The sequence below is a fragment of the Erinaceus europaeus genome, chromosome 7 (assembly GCF_950295315.1).
Source record: "Erinaceus europaeus chromosome 7, mEriEur2.1, whole genome shotgun sequence".
In the NCBI taxonomy this organism is placed as follows: domain Eukaryota; kingdom Metazoa; phylum Chordata; class Mammalia; order Eulipotyphla; family Erinaceidae; genus Erinaceus; species Erinaceus europaeus.
Genome location: NC_080168.1, coordinates 59191155 through 59207763, shown reverse-complemented (window position 1 = coordinate 59207763; position 16609 = coordinate 59191155). Strand labels below are relative to the sequence as shown.

The 16609-nt window shown below is 41.2% G+C and overlaps 1 protein-coding gene and 1 long non-coding RNA gene across 4 annotated transcripts in view; one reads left to right on the top strand and one right to left on the bottom strand.

Annotated features, from left to right (window-relative positions):
* Positions 1 to 16609, bottom strand: part of LOC132539422 (uncharacterized) — a 328586-nt gene that overhangs the window by 66136 nt on the left and 245841 nt on the right. The window lies entirely within an intron of this gene.
* ST8SIA1 (ST8 alpha-N-acetyl-neuraminide alpha-2,8-sialyltransferase 1) overlaps positions 1 to 16609 on the top strand; it is a 171198-nt gene that overhangs the window by 94909 nt on the left and 59680 nt on the right. The gene's annotated exons all lie outside the window — the stretch shown is intronic.

Genomic DNA, 16609 nt, shown 5'->3' with positions numbered 1-16609 from the left:
TTCTCTCTCTTTAAATATTTTATTTTTATTTATTTTAATGAGAGAAATAAGAGAGAAAAATAGAGAGGCCAGAGTATGGCTCAGCTCTGGCTTGTAGTGGTGCTGGGGATTGAACTTGGATGCCTCAGAGCCTTGGGCATGAAAGTATTTTGCATAACCATCATGCTGTCTCCCCATCCCTTGATGATGCAAATATGAGAAAAGAGTAATGGTACAGTATCACAAGAATTCCATTTGTGTCATAGAGGTACAAGAAGGATAAAAGAGAGAAAAAGGGATAAACTTCATATTTGAAGAACTTTTAATTGAGAATGTCCCCCAAATTAAAGAAGGGAATAAGATACCTAGGTCCAGGAGGCTTGATGGATTCCAAAATAAATGACTCCAAACCTAAGTTCTCCATGGTCAAAGTAGCTAAAGTGGCAAAGATCACAAAGTGATAATTCTGCAGGTTGCTAGAGAAAAAAGAGTCAGCTATAAAGGAAATCCCCATAAGACTGACAGCTGATACCTCAACAGAAACTCTTAAGGTTGACAGGATATATTCATAGTTCTGCGTGGAAAAGAGCTTAACCAAAGAATGCTTAATCCTGCTAGATTACTCATCAGGTTTGAAGGAGGCTTGAGGAGACTTTTCAGACAGACAAAAGCTGTCCGAACCACTAAACTAGACATTCAAGAAATACCGAAGGCACTCACATGAGTGAAAATTCAGAATGATTCCTACGTATAGGGGAGTCTTGGATAGCAGAACTGAAGTTGTGTGTGGGGGAGGTGATCCAGTGGACTTTGGTGGAAGGATATTGGTGATTTGGGGGGGGGGGTAACAGATTTTGAAGATATATGTATATATCTAAATCATTAACTTGTATATCAAGGTTATCTCAAAAACAAGTATTATTCAATTTTAAAAAAATGTACTGGGAGCAGTAGAATTGTTCAGGTATGAATCCCCAAGGGGGAAAAAATCCTGGTGGGAAATTAAAATAAAAAGTAGTAAGCATACAGTTCATAAAACTTTGTCCCCTATATCAAAGTAAAAAAATAAATAAAGACTTGCCCATCCAGCTTCCTTAGTTACTGTCATCCAAAGATGCTTCTGACATGCCTATTTCTTAGAGTGAATAATCACAAACAGCCTAAAATATTCATAGGAAGGAATTGGTTAAATTATGAACCATCTAACCAGCCAGATGGTGCACTGGAATTAGCATAATGATGGAAAGATATCCATAATCTCTTGTTAAATACTTGTGCATGTTGCAGTGTTCTGAATAAATGATCTCATTGGTTAGAAAACAAGTCACATAGAATGTGGAGGCTACAGAGAACTGAGGAGTCACTGTGGGTGGGTAATCCCTGAAAATGACTTAATGCTATTTTGAACAGAAATTAGGAAGGCTTTTCAAAAACCCACACAACTCTGCATTTCTTAGAGCCCTGAGTTTTTCTCAAACTTTCATATATTAAAGCACCTATTATTTCATTTGGGCTGGCAAGGAAAATACAAACTTTCACAGTCTGTGTTTTAAAAATTCCCCTAAACATACATCTTTCAGAATACCTTTTCGGAATACTTCAAGATTAACACTCATCTAGCCTCCTATTCTTTGTATAAATGGAAGTCTGGGGTTTAGAATAGAAATGCAAATAGACTACTAACAAGCCAGATCTATTTCTTGAATGTGTTTTGCTTGACCATTGCTCTTGTTTAAAAACAATTTTTTGAACTGTATTGACAACATTAAAAAAATTAAACGCAGGGGCCAGGTTAAGCACAGAGGGTTAAGCGCACATGGCATGAAGCATGAGGACCTGTGAAAGGATCCTGGTTCAAGCCCCCAGCTCCCCACCTACAGGGGCATTGCTTCACAGATGGTGAAGCCGGTCTGCAGGTGGCTATCTTTCTCTCCTCCTCTCTGTCTTCCCCTCCTCTCTTGACTTCTCCCTGTCCTAAGAACAACAACAACAACAACAGCGAGGACAAAATGGAAAAAAAAAAAAAGGCTGTTGGAAGCAGTGAATTCATAGTACAGGTACCACGAGCTCCATCGATAACCCTGGAGGCAAAAAAAAAAAATCCATTATTTAAAAATTCTTGTATAAATATAGTTTTTTTTTTGTATCATTTGGAGAAAAAAAAAAGATCAGAAAGCCCTTATGCATGAGGATCAGTTTGGGTAGTTGCAGATCTTTTTTATTTGGTCACTTGTTCTCTGTTTACCAGAGTCCTTACCATTCCCTCTTATCTTCCGTCACCCACACCACCAACCCACCTGGATTTGGTAAACATCTAATTTTGCAATTTCTGTGTGCTGGACTCTTTCAGTTCAGCTTTCATTTAGCAGTTTCCTTACCCTGGATACCCATGATCAGAAAGAATGAACAGATCTTCTTTATTCGATTAGATCAGTTCCTAGTATTTCTGAGTTGATCAGCCAGTGAATCAATCTGTAAAAATGTCCATGTGCTCACTGTGGTCAGTGCCTAATATTTGAAGACAGTAAGAGCTACTGAATATGGCTTATACTCTGGAAAAGCATATTTTCCACTTGTGGAGATGGACACATACCCAAAATGGCTACTTGCACAGGGCATCAGATGCCAGCTGTCTGGAGATTCCTGTTAGTTGGGATTGACAGTAAGTACAAGACTGTGGGAAGATGAGATTGGTGAGGGGAAGTTCTAGGGAAAAGAACATGCAGGCGGTATCGGGGAATTGCTCGGAGCTAGTGGGTCACAAACTTTATTGTGCATGTTTTTGGTTCATTTTATTGTTGTCTGTCTTCATTGTTGGATAGGACAGAGAGAAATGGAGAGAGGAGGGGAAGACAGAGAGGGGGAGAGAAAGATAGACACCTGCTTCACCACCTGTGAAGCGACTCCCCTGCAGGTGGAGAACTGGGGGCTCAAAATGGGATCCTTACGCTGGTCCTTGCACTTTGCACCACTTGCGCTTAACCTGCTGGGCTACCGCCCAACTCCCAGTTCTTATTTTTTAATAAGAAACCTTGTTTTCCCTGGTTTGAACACATCTGCGATGAAAGGTTTAATCTCGTAGTCTACACTGAAGTCAAGTAAACTTGGCAATTTCCTATGTTGTAGTATTTTGGCTTGGAAAAAATGTTGTTTTTATATTTTATACTGATAGAGATAATGTTGTTCTTAATGATTTTCAAGAAAACGCTAGCAGTATTTCTTAAGATGTGTGTATCAAAAAAAAAAAATTTCCACGTCTATTTTTAAAAATCATGTAAACTGAATATGACAGGATATGTCAAAACATTTATATCATCTTCTTAATCTGATTAAGGAGTACATGTAATCCTTAATCTGCGACCCCTGTGCAGATTTTTCCTCTATGTACTTAGCTAGGGAGAGGGAGAGACTCCACAACACCACTCCACCACCCGTGGAGATCATTTCCCTCTTGCTGTGCATGGTGCTTTCTTGTACTGCCGGGGATGGAACAAAGACCTGCCACATGGCAAGGCATGTCCTCTAGAGGGTGAGTCATCTCCTAACTTCAGCACTTGAATTGTGCAAAGAAACTACCATTTCTATTTCTTTTTTTTTAATTTTTTTTTTTAATATTTATTTTTATTTATTTATTCCCTTTTGTTGCCCTTGTTGTTTTATTGTTGTAGTTATTATTGTTGTTGTCGTTGTTGGACAGGACAGAGAGAAATGGAGAGAGGAGGGGAAGACAGAGAGGAGGAGAGAAAGATAGACACCTGCAGACCTGCTTCACCGCCTGTGAAGCGACTCCCCTGCAGGTGGGGAGCCGGGGTTCGAACCGGGATCCTTATGCCGGTCCTTGTGCTTTGCGCCACCTGCGCTTAACCCGCTGCGCTACCGCCCGACTCCCCCATTTCTATTTCAGGAGGGTAGAATTTGGATCCAGGGTCGACACGTTTCTGCATTCCAGGCAATTCTGTATTTCTGGGCCACGCCATGAAAAAAGAGGAACTGACTCCTTAAGGCAGAGTGAAATAAGCAAGGTAGGAGGGTGAGTGGTGGATTTAGAGGCAAAAAAGTTTATGTGATTGGAGTCTTATAGAGGAAGTTCTGGGAGATGATTAACTGCCTGGATGAAAGAAATTCCTTGGAAATTTCTGTTGCTTTTCCTCCCCCCCCCCCAAAAAAGTGATGATAGTTATACTTTACAAAAGTGGGAGAATAAAACAGGAGACGGTTACTCCCAGAGAAAATATTCTCTGCCTGATCTCATCATTGTTAATGAGACAAAAACTGGGTCTATTTCATTTTAATTTAATAATTTACTTAATTGTTCATGGGACATTAACCTTAGTCCTGCTAGCTTAGGTGCTTAATCAGCTAGGTTGGAATAACAGTTTAGCAGTCTACTGCTTTACTGAGTGATTATGTTCAGTTAAAAATAAGCGCCTTCATTTTTACCACATTTTAGTAGAGCAGACATTGAGCTGGGAGTGGAGAGGTTTTGCTACAGTACCTTGTGTAGTGTTTGGTTAGCACTCAATAAATACTTTTCCAAATATCTTTGACCAACATACTTGATGTTTGAAGTTCTTCATTTCTAGAGAAAAAAATTTTTTGATTAGACTTGTGGTTTTTCTATGCCATCAAATTTCTTGGGGGTGTCTGCTAAGTGTCAGAGAGAGAGGGAGAGAGAAGGTGGGGGGGGGATTTCAAGCATGCATCCTCTGAGCTTTCACCTCTAATTCACACAGCATTTTTAATTTTTGCTTTTTAATGTTTTGTTTTTGTTTTATTCATACAACCTCATTTGAAGAGGCATGAGAAAACTTCATTGTAAAACAAAAGAAAACATCAAATCAGAAGTCTCTGAAGTATTGAAGATATGACTTGATTCAATTTCATATATGTTTAAAAGCCACTGGGTATAGTTTTAATGTATAATTCTTGTGCCTCACTGAGAGCAAACGAATTCTAATACACTTCTGGGCTGCTTCGAGTTTTGAGCATCCCTTAAACTTGTAGGGGAGCTTTTTGGACAGAATACCTCTAGTGACTTCACCTTCCTTCAGGGTGAAACACCAGTAGGTGAACAGGTAATAGATCAGGGAAAACCAGGAGAAAGAGGACCTGTAGCTATTTTAATGGAAGTAAGTAGCACAGGTAAATTGAAAGGGTGTGGAAGGGATATTGGGTTTGAACTTACATGATGTGCTGAGAGAGAGGGAGAGAAGAGGAGAGGAGAGGAGAGGAGAGGACGGAAGAGAAGAGAAGAAGAGAAGAGAAGAGAAGAGAAGAGAAGAGAAGAGAAGAGAAGAGAAGAGAAGAGAAGAGGAGACACCAAAGCACTGCTCCATCGCCATGGAGTTCCTTTCATTGTGGCCCATGCTGCTCCTATGTGTGCTGGTACTAAAGGCCTCAAGCTTGGTAAGGCTTTGTCTTTTGGGGTGAAGTGTCTCTTGGCCCCAGATTTTGTTTTATGTCTATCTGCATGCATGTAGATTCCCGTGTATACAGGTATGCATGTAGTCACACGAATGAAGGATAATGATTAAATGAAGAGTCACGCATGTCATATACATAGTTGGATACATTTAGACATATACATATGCAAATACAGTGAACCCATCGCCTTTGTTTTAGAAGAATAAATAGGATATGAGACTACAGGGTGATGGACAGTAGTTTGAGTGAACAATTGATAATCGACCCTTCTCTCACACTTCAAACAAGGCCAGAATAAGGCGAAAATAAAAGAGCTTCTGTAGAAGCAGGTGCTACATTGAGATTGTGGAAGAGATGAAGAGAAATGATGCCACGGTTTCTAGACTGTGTTGTTAGGAATATGTCCACTGAAAAGAAATGTAATAGTAACTGATCACTTACCTTGTGGCTGGCATAGTTCATGTAATCCTCATGGCAACCGAAGGAGGTGGTGTCATTACTGATGAGAAGACTAAGGCACTAAGGTTAAGCAGCTGCTGGTGATCACAGAGGAAGCATTTCAGGTTCTATGATGATACTTCTGCACAGAAGATGCTCTGTTTGCACAATCTTCCAGAGGCACTCCCTCATCAGGACTCCAGAACGGAGGTGCCAGGCGGCACACCAGTTGAATGCACATAGTACTAAACATAAGGAACCGTGCAAGGACCTGGGTTTGAGCCCCTGCTCTCCACCTGCAGTGAAGCAGGCCCTCAGGTGTCTGTCTTTCTCCATTTCTGTCTCTCCCTCTCCTCTCAGTATCTCTGTGTCCTATCAAATAAAAAAATGGAAAGAAATATTTACCATAGACAATATCTAAAAGGCCAACAAACGTGAAAAACCGCTTCAAGTCACCAATTGTCAGAGAGATGCAAATAAAGATAAAAATGAGATATCACATCATTCCTATGAGATTGTCGTACTTCAGAATAGGTAGCAGCAAAAAGTGCTGGAGGTGTTGTGGGGACAAAGGAACCCTCCTGCACTGCTAATGGGAATGTCAGTTGGTTCAATCCCTGTGGAAAGAAGTCTGGAGAACTCTCAAAAGGCTAGAAGTGGACCTACTCTAGAAGTGATCCTGCCATTCCTTTCCTGGGGATATACCATATCCCAAATAAACCCATACAAAAAGATATGTGTACACCTATGTTCATAGCAGCACAATTTGTAATAGCCAAAACCTGGAAGCAACCTAGGTGTCCGACAACAGATGAGTGGCTGAGAAAGTTGTGGTGTACTTACACAATGGAATACTACTCAGCTGTTAAAAATGGTGAATTCACCTTCTTCACCTCATCTTGGCTGGAGCTTGAAGGAATCATGTTGAATGAGATAATCCAGAAAGAGAAAGATGAATATGGGATGACCTCACTCATGGACAAGTTGAAAAACAAGAACAGAAGGGAAAACACAGAGCAGAACCTGGACTAGATTTGGTGTATTGTACCAAAATAAAGAACTCTGGCAGATTGGTAACATGATGAGGAAGAGGACCTAGGAGCAGGGTTATAGTGTTATGCAGAAAACTGAGAAATGTTACACATGTACCAGCTACAGTGTTTTACTGTTGACTATAAACCATTATTCTCCCCCAATTAAAAAAAAAAAGACTTTTATGCCTGAGGCTCTGAGGTCCCAGGTTCAATCTGCAGCACCACTATTATCCAGAGATGAATAGCACTCTGATCTCTCTGTGTTTTTTTCCTCTGTCTCTCTCTCTCATTAAAATAAATAAAATATTTGGAAAAAATAAAGAAAAAATGCAAAAAAAACACAACAACAACAAAATGGAAAGGGAAAAAAAAAAGTAAAAAATGGCCGAAAGGAGCAGTGGATCTGTATTGCTGCCATCAAGCCCCAGTGTTGTTTTCGATGGGTTAGGTTGTTTTCGCCGGGCTGGCTTCACGGGCAGGTAACAGACGACCAGGGACTCATAGTTGAGCTGTAGGCAGTATCTCTTTATTCATGCAGGACGCAGCACAATCTAAGATGAGCTAAGTTAAACTCAAAGTACAGTACAGTACTCTAAAACTCACAATGCTGTCTTTATATATACTTGCCAAGTAGGGTGGAAACAGGGTGTGACATAGAGAGGGTGGAGAGAAAAGTGACTGGTGACAATCAGAGTGTGACAAGGAGAGGATCAGGGTGTGACAAGGAGGTGGGGTGGAGCAAAAACATATCATGAAACAGTGGGGATTGAACCAATGCCCTGGAGGGAGGTGCTTGTTAACAGCGGTTATATAAATAGAATGAAGTGGTTATGTAAATAGAATAGTGTTAAGCAGGGGGGATTTAAACCAAATGAAACAGAAGGGGTCTCATGCATACCAACACCCCAGCGACTGGAGGGGAAACAAAAAAAGTAGTGCAGAACACAGAGCCTAATGCTGGCAGGAGGCTGTGTCCCACCCTCTTCTCCAGATGAAGGGTCACAGGCCTTCGTCTTTGAGCTGTGGCCACTGTCTATGACCATGCCATCCTGAACAGGTCCGACCTCGTCTGAACTGTGGGCAGTGAACCTTCATCTTTCCTCCCCTTTTTTACTACAGAAAACCCCAGGGCTTTGAGACCTTTTCAGTGTGACCAACCTCTGACTTAATATGCAGACACAGGCTTTGTTTTTGTTTTGGCATTCCTGGGTCAGAAACACAACCAGGAAGATATTCCAGTTGACTTGGAGCTGGTTATGATGCGTTCAGTGCATCTGCAGAATGGTCGTCTTCTGAGCTGATGTTTTACTGGGCATTCAGAGCTTCTCTCCAAAGTCACAGGTTATAAGGAAAAAATACCATCACACACACTGGAATTATTTTTTTAAACTTATTTTGTAGGAGCTTTCTGGAAATTTGTTTTCATATAATTGAAGAATGGTTAAGTTTCCAATGGTTGGGATGTGCAAATATTCTTTAATTAGTACTTACACATATATATCCCCAGGCAAAGTTTTGGGTAATTTTTTTAAGGATTCAATAATTAAATATCTATAATGAGAAGCATTTATATCTGAAATAAAATAGCTAATTACAAGATTTTTTTTCATTGCAAAATGCGCACACATGCTAAGTAGGAAAACAGCGGAAATTTTAATTTGGGCTACCCAGGGGCCAAATGTCTGAAGGAGCAAAGGGCACATTGGCTTGCTAGCTGGAAAGAATCAAAGCGGCTTTTGAGTCTTACGCATCGTGAGGTTAGTTCGCCTGTTGAGCTGGGTGCCATGCTAGTTATTCACTTGTGGGAAGTTGCCAGGCCTTGGTTGAAATAACCAAGGAGGGTGCAGAGATAAAGAGGTGTACATCTGAAGAACATTGTTGGGGGGGGCTTAGGGGGTGCACTGGTTAGAATGTAATTAGGTCCTTGAACAGGGCAGTGCAATTTAGTGTGTCAAGGAAGGCATAATTAGATAGGTGGCTGAATGGTGTAATTACATTCATAAGTGGGGGCTATAATTAGATGTGAGGCAGGGGGTGTATTTAGATGCCGAGGTTGAGGATATAATTAACGTATGGGCGAGAAATTAAATTATGTGCGTGGGTGAAGCATAATTCTTTGTGGGAGTCCATGTGGGTATATAGAAATGAGCGGGCTGCCTTGCAATTAGATGTGAGTTCATGTGTGGATGGACAAAAACTTGGGTTTTTCATCCATAAGGGTATGCCTGTGTTTTGACATCATGACTAATAGCATATAGTAACAGCTTTGTAGACCCCTCTGGAGGGTTGCAAATCAATCTCTGCTTTCCTGTTAAGACTTGAGACCCACATCTAACACTGGCATTGATTCCTACTCTTAATAGTGGCACTTGGTGGTGTTCTAAATCTGGAATAGCTTGGACATTTTTCTAGCTTTAACATGACTGCATGGTAAGGAAGACTTGCCCTCCTCCTCTTGACAGACACACACACACACACACACACACACACACACACACACACACACATACACACACACACAGAGAGAGAGAGAGAAAGCTCTTGAGAAAGTAGAAGGCAAAACCAATCAACCAGTAGAAATTGCCTTTTAATCATGAAGTGTATTAATCAGTTCTTAAAACTAAAAGAGTATTGACACAAAGTTACATATGTAGCAAAAATCAGTGAAATTTAGCCTGTCAGCCTAGCTTTTTTCTGCATCTTCTTATTTCTTATTAAAGTGTTTATTCAGAAATATTTATGGCATCATCTCTCTTCTCAAATCGAAAAGCAGCAAGGCAAGGAATGTAGGTAACAGATGAACCAGGGACATAAAGTTGGAGGGAGAAAAATCAAGAGCAGAATAGCTGCAAAAACAACGGAGAACATTTGAGGTGAGGGCTGAGTGGTGGTGCACCCTACTGAGTGCACATGCTGCCATGTGCTAGGACCTGAATTCAAACCCCTCTCCCCAGCTTCAGGAACACTTCACTAGCAGTGAAGCAGGTCTGCAGGTGTCCGTCCGTCTTTCCCTCTCCTTCTCTATGTCCCTTCCCCCTTTCAATTTCTCTTGGTCATAGCAAATATAGTAGAAAGGGGGGGACGACCACCAGGAGTGGTGGATTTGTAGTGGCAGCACCAAGCTATAGTGACAACCCTGGTTACACATGGGGGGGGGGGGAGGAGGAGAAGAGAGGAGAGGAGAAGAGAGGGAAGGGAGAGAGTGCACACACACCTGAGACACTTGTATTAAAGCAGTGGAGCTTGGAGCAAGCTATAATAATAACAACCCTTGATATTCTGTATTCAGTTTATAACAATGGAGTCTTCTGTTGTCATCCTCAAAGGAAGGAAAGCATTTAAAATTGACATGGCTGCTTACATGAATCACTGAAATTAAAACTAGTCCCTTTGAATCAGCTCATTATCCAATTCCTATAATCTGGGGCTCCTCCAAGTCTCCTCCTATCTGCACAGGGTTTAAGTTGTTTTAGCTGGGCTTCACTGTAAATGCTGGGTTGGTTCTGGGACTCCAAATTCCATATTCATGGAGTTCACAAGAAGCCTAGATTTAAGGTTTGTAATTATATGCTTTGAGTAAGAAAACATTACATTCTGCCTTCTAATCTCTGATTTTGTCCAGTAGTGGTTCTACACTATATATATATATATATATGTATGTATATATATATATATACTTATTTATTTATTTTAATTTTGCTATGTTTATTTATTTATTGGATAGAGACACCCAGAAATTAAGAAGGAAGACAGTGATAGAGAGGGAGACAGAGAGGCATCAAAGTTTTCCCCCTGCAGGTGGGGCCAGGGACTTGAAACTGGGTCCTTGCTCACTGTAATGTGTGCACTTAACCAGGTGTGCCACTACCCGACCCCCAGAATACTTTTTTATTCTTCCACTCTGCTTTTAACATCAGTGCTTATTTCTTACATTGTAGACATGCCTCAAAGGTAGCCAGCCTCTCTTAAAGACCACAGAAATGTGATTTGTAATCAGAGGTGGCCCTGGTAAAAGGTGTATTCCTGTGGAAAAATGATCACAGCATTGTTGAATCCAGTTCTCTAGCTCCTAGGTGCTTTACAGCTTCTCCTCCTGCTTCCTCTCTTCCACCCAAATCAAGCCCAGACTCTGAGGCAGTTCACTGTTACTGGTGGTTGATGCAGTTGCTCTTAGAGCCATCTCATTACGTCTGTGGGGTGGAAGACGAGGAGCTCGAGGTTCCCTATGGTGGGTATAGAGGCTGCTGTTGACTTGTGTGCATTACACAGGCAGAAGGAAGGAACGAGGTGTCCAACTCTTAGTATAGTGTTATGCAGGTTACTCCAGGCCCTCTGCCTCCCTGGCCAGTGGGGGGGGGATCAGAGCAGCCCCTGGGGGTCACAGGGTGTCCCTGGTGTCTAGGGTGATGTGCACGGAGAGGAAGAAGCCACGCTAGACTCATCCAGCTCCAGGAGAAGCCTCAGAGAGACAACTCATTTATTAGAGGGATTCAAGCAAGCAGATATACTCATAACCCAGAAAGAAGGTTGAGGTAATCCTTAGCCCAAACACAATGCAACACAATGCATACTTACATCTTGACCTACAAAGTATTTGATCACAACTGGAAAGTTACCGTACAAGGCTTAGTCATGAGTTCAACAACACAATTTTCTCTGGGGGTAAATTACAGGCACTTCAGGGCAGGTGGGGAGGGAGCAATTGAGTAAGATCAGGACATTTGTGGTGGTTTTCAAGTCTACCATACACAATACACAGTAATTCATGGCCTTTGTTTTAAGGGGGCAGAGTGGCATGTACAGAAAGGTAGCCCCTGCCCAGAGAAGCCATTCGTCATTAGTTCATGAGGTTGGGGGAACCTGCCATTGTTCTACCCAGGAAGGGGGAGAACTTGGGGTCTACCCACTCAGACTCTCATGGAAATAATGGCCTGGACTTCCCACAGTGTTACTGTCATACAGCCATTGGAAACGTGGCCATTCATTGATGGGGAAACTGACAGGTGAAAATCGTTCGACTATGATCCTTAAGCTGAATTAGTGGTCAAATAAAATTTTTGGTGCATTTTACTGTCAATTTGCTTTACCCATAATTTCATCTAGAATAGTATTTTTAGTGTTAGCAGGAGGAGTGTACAGTGCTTTCAGATTTAGGAGGTCTTTTCTTACAGAGCATAGGAAGATTTATTTGAAAGGAAAGGATGTAATGCCTTGATAAAAAAATTACTTTTTTAAAAGTAAATTTCATGTGTTAGATTTGTTTTATGCAAATGAAGAGAGACGAACATTATTCTTCTTGGTCATATGGCAATGACAGGGATTGAACCTGTGTCCTTAGGTATGCAGGTCTCGTGCTATACCCTTGAACTATCCCTCCAGCCCTACAATATTTCTGAACTATAATAACCATGTAGAAGTGAATGATCAGAAGTTCTTTCTATGTAGTACAGTCCCCAAATGTCTTACTCTTATATCATTCTGATAGACATTAGTCATTGCCAAGTGGAGATACCCTGTGGTAAACATACAGAGTAATAATGGTATTACCTCAACTAGTTAACACCGTTGTCACAGTATTTCCTTAATTTAAATGCTGCCACTTTGTAGGCCTTTTGTGAGCTGCTCTCATTCAGTGATGTCTTTAATACCCAGAAGACTGTGTACTCAGTCTCTGGAGAAGTATTTACTGAAATGATACACGGTTTCTTGTGTGAAGGCTAGCAACAGAAAAATGAAGTGTTAAGCAAAAATTACCAGAAAAAAAAGTCAGAAATGTTGCTCCCCCTTGCTCTCTTCCCCAGACTCTGTTCAAGAGATTTTTTGTTTTTTATGAGAGAAAGTAGGGATACAAAAATACTGGTCAGCTCTGCCCCACACAGTACAGGCAATTGAACCTGGGGTCTTTGAATAGTTTTAAGAATGTTTATAGTAGATAAGTAAAATATCAAGTTATAGTTTCTTCTAATTAGTTTTCTGCTTGTGAGGTGTTGAACAATTATACCCTGTAAACTTATATGCTTGTAAACCACTATTAATCACAGAATAGTGTCTTGTAAAATAGTTTTCCACTTGTAAGATAGTTAAAACCATATGCCCGCTCCTCCCCCAAACCCAGACCATTAGAATAAAGGAATGCTGGTGCCTGAACAAGTCAGGGAACTTCCCTAGAACACAGAAAGAAAGAAAGAAGCTGTTCCTTCCCAGATCTGCTGTTGTCTGAGCCTTGATTATGCCTGGAAACCTGGGATTGCCAGTTACTGTGGTTCAAGAAATTCTTGAACAGTGATGGAAGTTTGAAGTCAGCCTTTGCAAAAGCATACTATTTCTCTGGGGTGAGAAAACCCACACTTTCGAAATAAACTGTCAGGACAAGGAGCCAGCATAGTGATTATGCAAAACCTTGGAGACTCGTGCCTGAGTCTCTGAGGTCCTAGGCTTAGTCCCTGGCACCACCACAAGACAGAGATGGGCAGTATTACTCTGATTAAAAAAATACTAAGATAATTTTTTTATAAATATGTAAACAAATATTCACATATGACTCACTGACCTCAGATAAGGCTTCTGGCTTCAGTATGGGATGAAACATGTCCTTATTCAGGTTAGCAGTGATCTAGCCTAGTGGCTAAATCTGGTCGGTAGTAGTTATACCTTTAATAAGTTATTTAATTCATTAATAAAATAAATCTGCCACTGATAACCTGTTTTTGCTATATAATGACCATTACCAACTTTTTGCTCCTAGAAAATACCAGTTCATGTATTCTTAAGTTTGTTTATTTTTGTGGAGCCAGGACCGTACACGTGTGATTTCACTGTTCTGAGCTATGTTTTCTTTAAGATTTTATTTATTTATTCATGAGAAATGATAGGAGAGAGAAAAAGAACCAGACATCACTCTGGTACATGTGCTTCCGGGTATTAAACTCAGGACTTCATGCTTGAGAGTCCAAGGCCTTATCCATTGCACCGCCTCCTGGACCACTGTTTTTTTTTTTTAAATATTAATTACTTCAGTTATTCAATACTAGTTTACAAAATTATAAGACTTCAAGGATATAGTTCTTGTTTACTGCACCCCCTCCCCCGTCCCAACTACTGTATTTCTCACAAAGTCTAAGAGATCATTGAGTTGCCTTTTTTTTTTTTTTCAAGTTCATATGCCTTTGTTATCTATAGCCCACCTATGAGTGAAACCATACAGTGTCTTTTACCTCTTTACTTATTTCACTAAGCATGATCACCTCTAGTTCCACCCATTTCTGTCCCAAAGGATACAGTGTCATTTTACTTCTAATTACAGAGTAATATCCCACTGACTATATGCCCCATAGTTTCTTCATTCAGATGTCTGACAGTCAGCCTTTAGGCTGCTTCCACTCCTTCCTTGGCTATTGTGAATAATGCAGCTATGAATACAGGGGTGCATATGTCTCTACAAATTAGTGTATTCATGTTCTTTGACTATATGCCTAGGAATGGTACTGTTGGATCATTAGATATTTACATTCATTTAAGGACTCTACACACTATTTTTTTGCAGGTAGCTGAGGGGGCTGCTTAGGGTGCCAGGGTCTCCCTGATTCTCCCCAGACGTGAAAAGGACCCCGGAGCTATCCCCAGCCCTGCGCAGCTCTGTTGCCTTTCCCCCATCTCCTCACAGACTCTGTAAAAACACTATTTTGAAAGTATATCTGAACTTCTATGCTTATAGCACTATTCATAATAGCCAAAAAACAAAAACAAAAAACAAACAAACAAAAACAGAATCAGCCTAAGTGGCCTTGGATAGATGAGTGGGTACAGAAACTGTGTTTACCACTATATCCTCATAGATCTTCCTATTCCTTCAACAAGAAAGTGAAATTCTCTTCTGTGCCTCTCAGTTACCAATAACTTCTTGGATCCTGGAGTTTCTTTCTTTCCTTTTGTTTTTGTTTTGTTTCAAATATTTTATTTTATTGAATGGAGACAGAGAAATCAAGAGGGAAAGGGGAGATAGAGAGGGAAAGCGAGAGAGACATCTGCAGCACTGCTTCGCCACTCGTGAAGCTTCCCGTCTGCACATGGGGACTGGAGGCTTGAATCTGAGCCCTTGAGCATAGTAATGTTTGCCCTCAACCCAGGGCACCACTGCCTGGCCCCCTCAGAGTTTCATGTTTTGGTTTAATTACTTTATGTGCATGTGAGTTCCTAATGGCATGTATATTCATGTACTCATTCTTTGGTGCCCAGATTTATCCAGGATGACCTGTTTATGATCAGTACATTTTTTTCACCTACTAGCTGTGCAGATGTAAGGCACACATTACAGACACCAGACACCTCCAGTCTCTCTGTGCTGTCTCGGCAAAAGCAGAATTCTGTGCCTGGGGTTTCTTGCTGACTCAGTTTAGGGGAACCGAATGATACAGTTCACTTTCAGGTGTTATAGTAGGGGATTGATATTCCCGTGCTAAAGATAGTGCCTCGAGGAACACGAGGATACACTGACCCTTTGATTTGCAGTCCAGGTTTGCAGAAAGTCACATGCTGCCTGCTTCAGCACAACTGGCACAGCCCCCTAGTGCTGCTCAAGTTCCAGAATGACCCACACAGGGTGCTCATTTGCAACACAAACATAGCACTGGCTCTTGACATACTTTTCTCTTGGTCTTTTTTGCCACCAGGATTGTTAATGGGGTTGGTTACTCTCACAACTCCATCACTCCTGGATACTATTTTTTCTTTCAATAGAAAATGGGCGACAGATATATGGAGAGAGAAAGAGACAGAGACAGACCTGCAGCACTGAAGCTGCCCCCTTGCAGCTGTTGGCTGGGGACTTGAACATGTGCACCCTCCCTGCTGTGCCATCAACACTCCCTTGGCATTCTTTTGTACTTTTGCTTTGTCTTCCTTCCCTGCCTGACAAATCCTTAGTCATACTTTCAAACTCCTCTTGAACAAGAAGCCCCTCCCTGATTCAGCTTGGCAGATGACCTTTCCCATCTTCCTTGGAATTCTGCACAGCACATGAGGGGCCTTGGTGATAGTATTGTCAGTGTTTCCCTGAGTCTGTTACATAAGTCAGTTCATACTCGTTTTACTCCCGCAATTGTGAATCCATAAGACTTTGCCTTCTCTATCTTTGTATCTTTCCCCAGAATCCACTTCTCCTGGAGACTATTTTTTCCCCCATTGTTGCCCTTGTTGTTATTATTGTTGTCATTGTTGTTGGATAAGACAGAGAAATTGAGAGAGGAAGGAAAGACAGAGAGGGGGAGAGAAAAATAGACAAATGCAAACCTGCTTCACTGCTTGTGGAGAGACATCCCCCCCCGCAGGTGGGGAGCCAGGGGCTCGAACCAGGGCCCTCATGCCTTGTGCTTCTTGCCTTGTGTGCTACTGCCCAGCCCCCCATGCTCAACATTTTTTAGTGAGTAGATCATGGTATGAACGAATGAAACTGCACACAAGCCAGGGAAGATAATTCATTGGGTTTTATTCCTAACATAATGGCTTTGCAATTAATACTTCCTTTTGTTTGGCGTTGTCCCCCCCCCCCCCCAGTGAACACCCTCTACTATGTGCATGGCCAATTTTACAAATTGCCATATGTAAATGAAGTTTAAAGAATTGATTATTATGATATATATGTATTTAAATTTATATATAATTCCAGAGAGTCCGGCTAGCTTGTTTCTTACAAATTTCTTGGCATCTTTCTACACACTGCTTTCGCCCTGCCCATT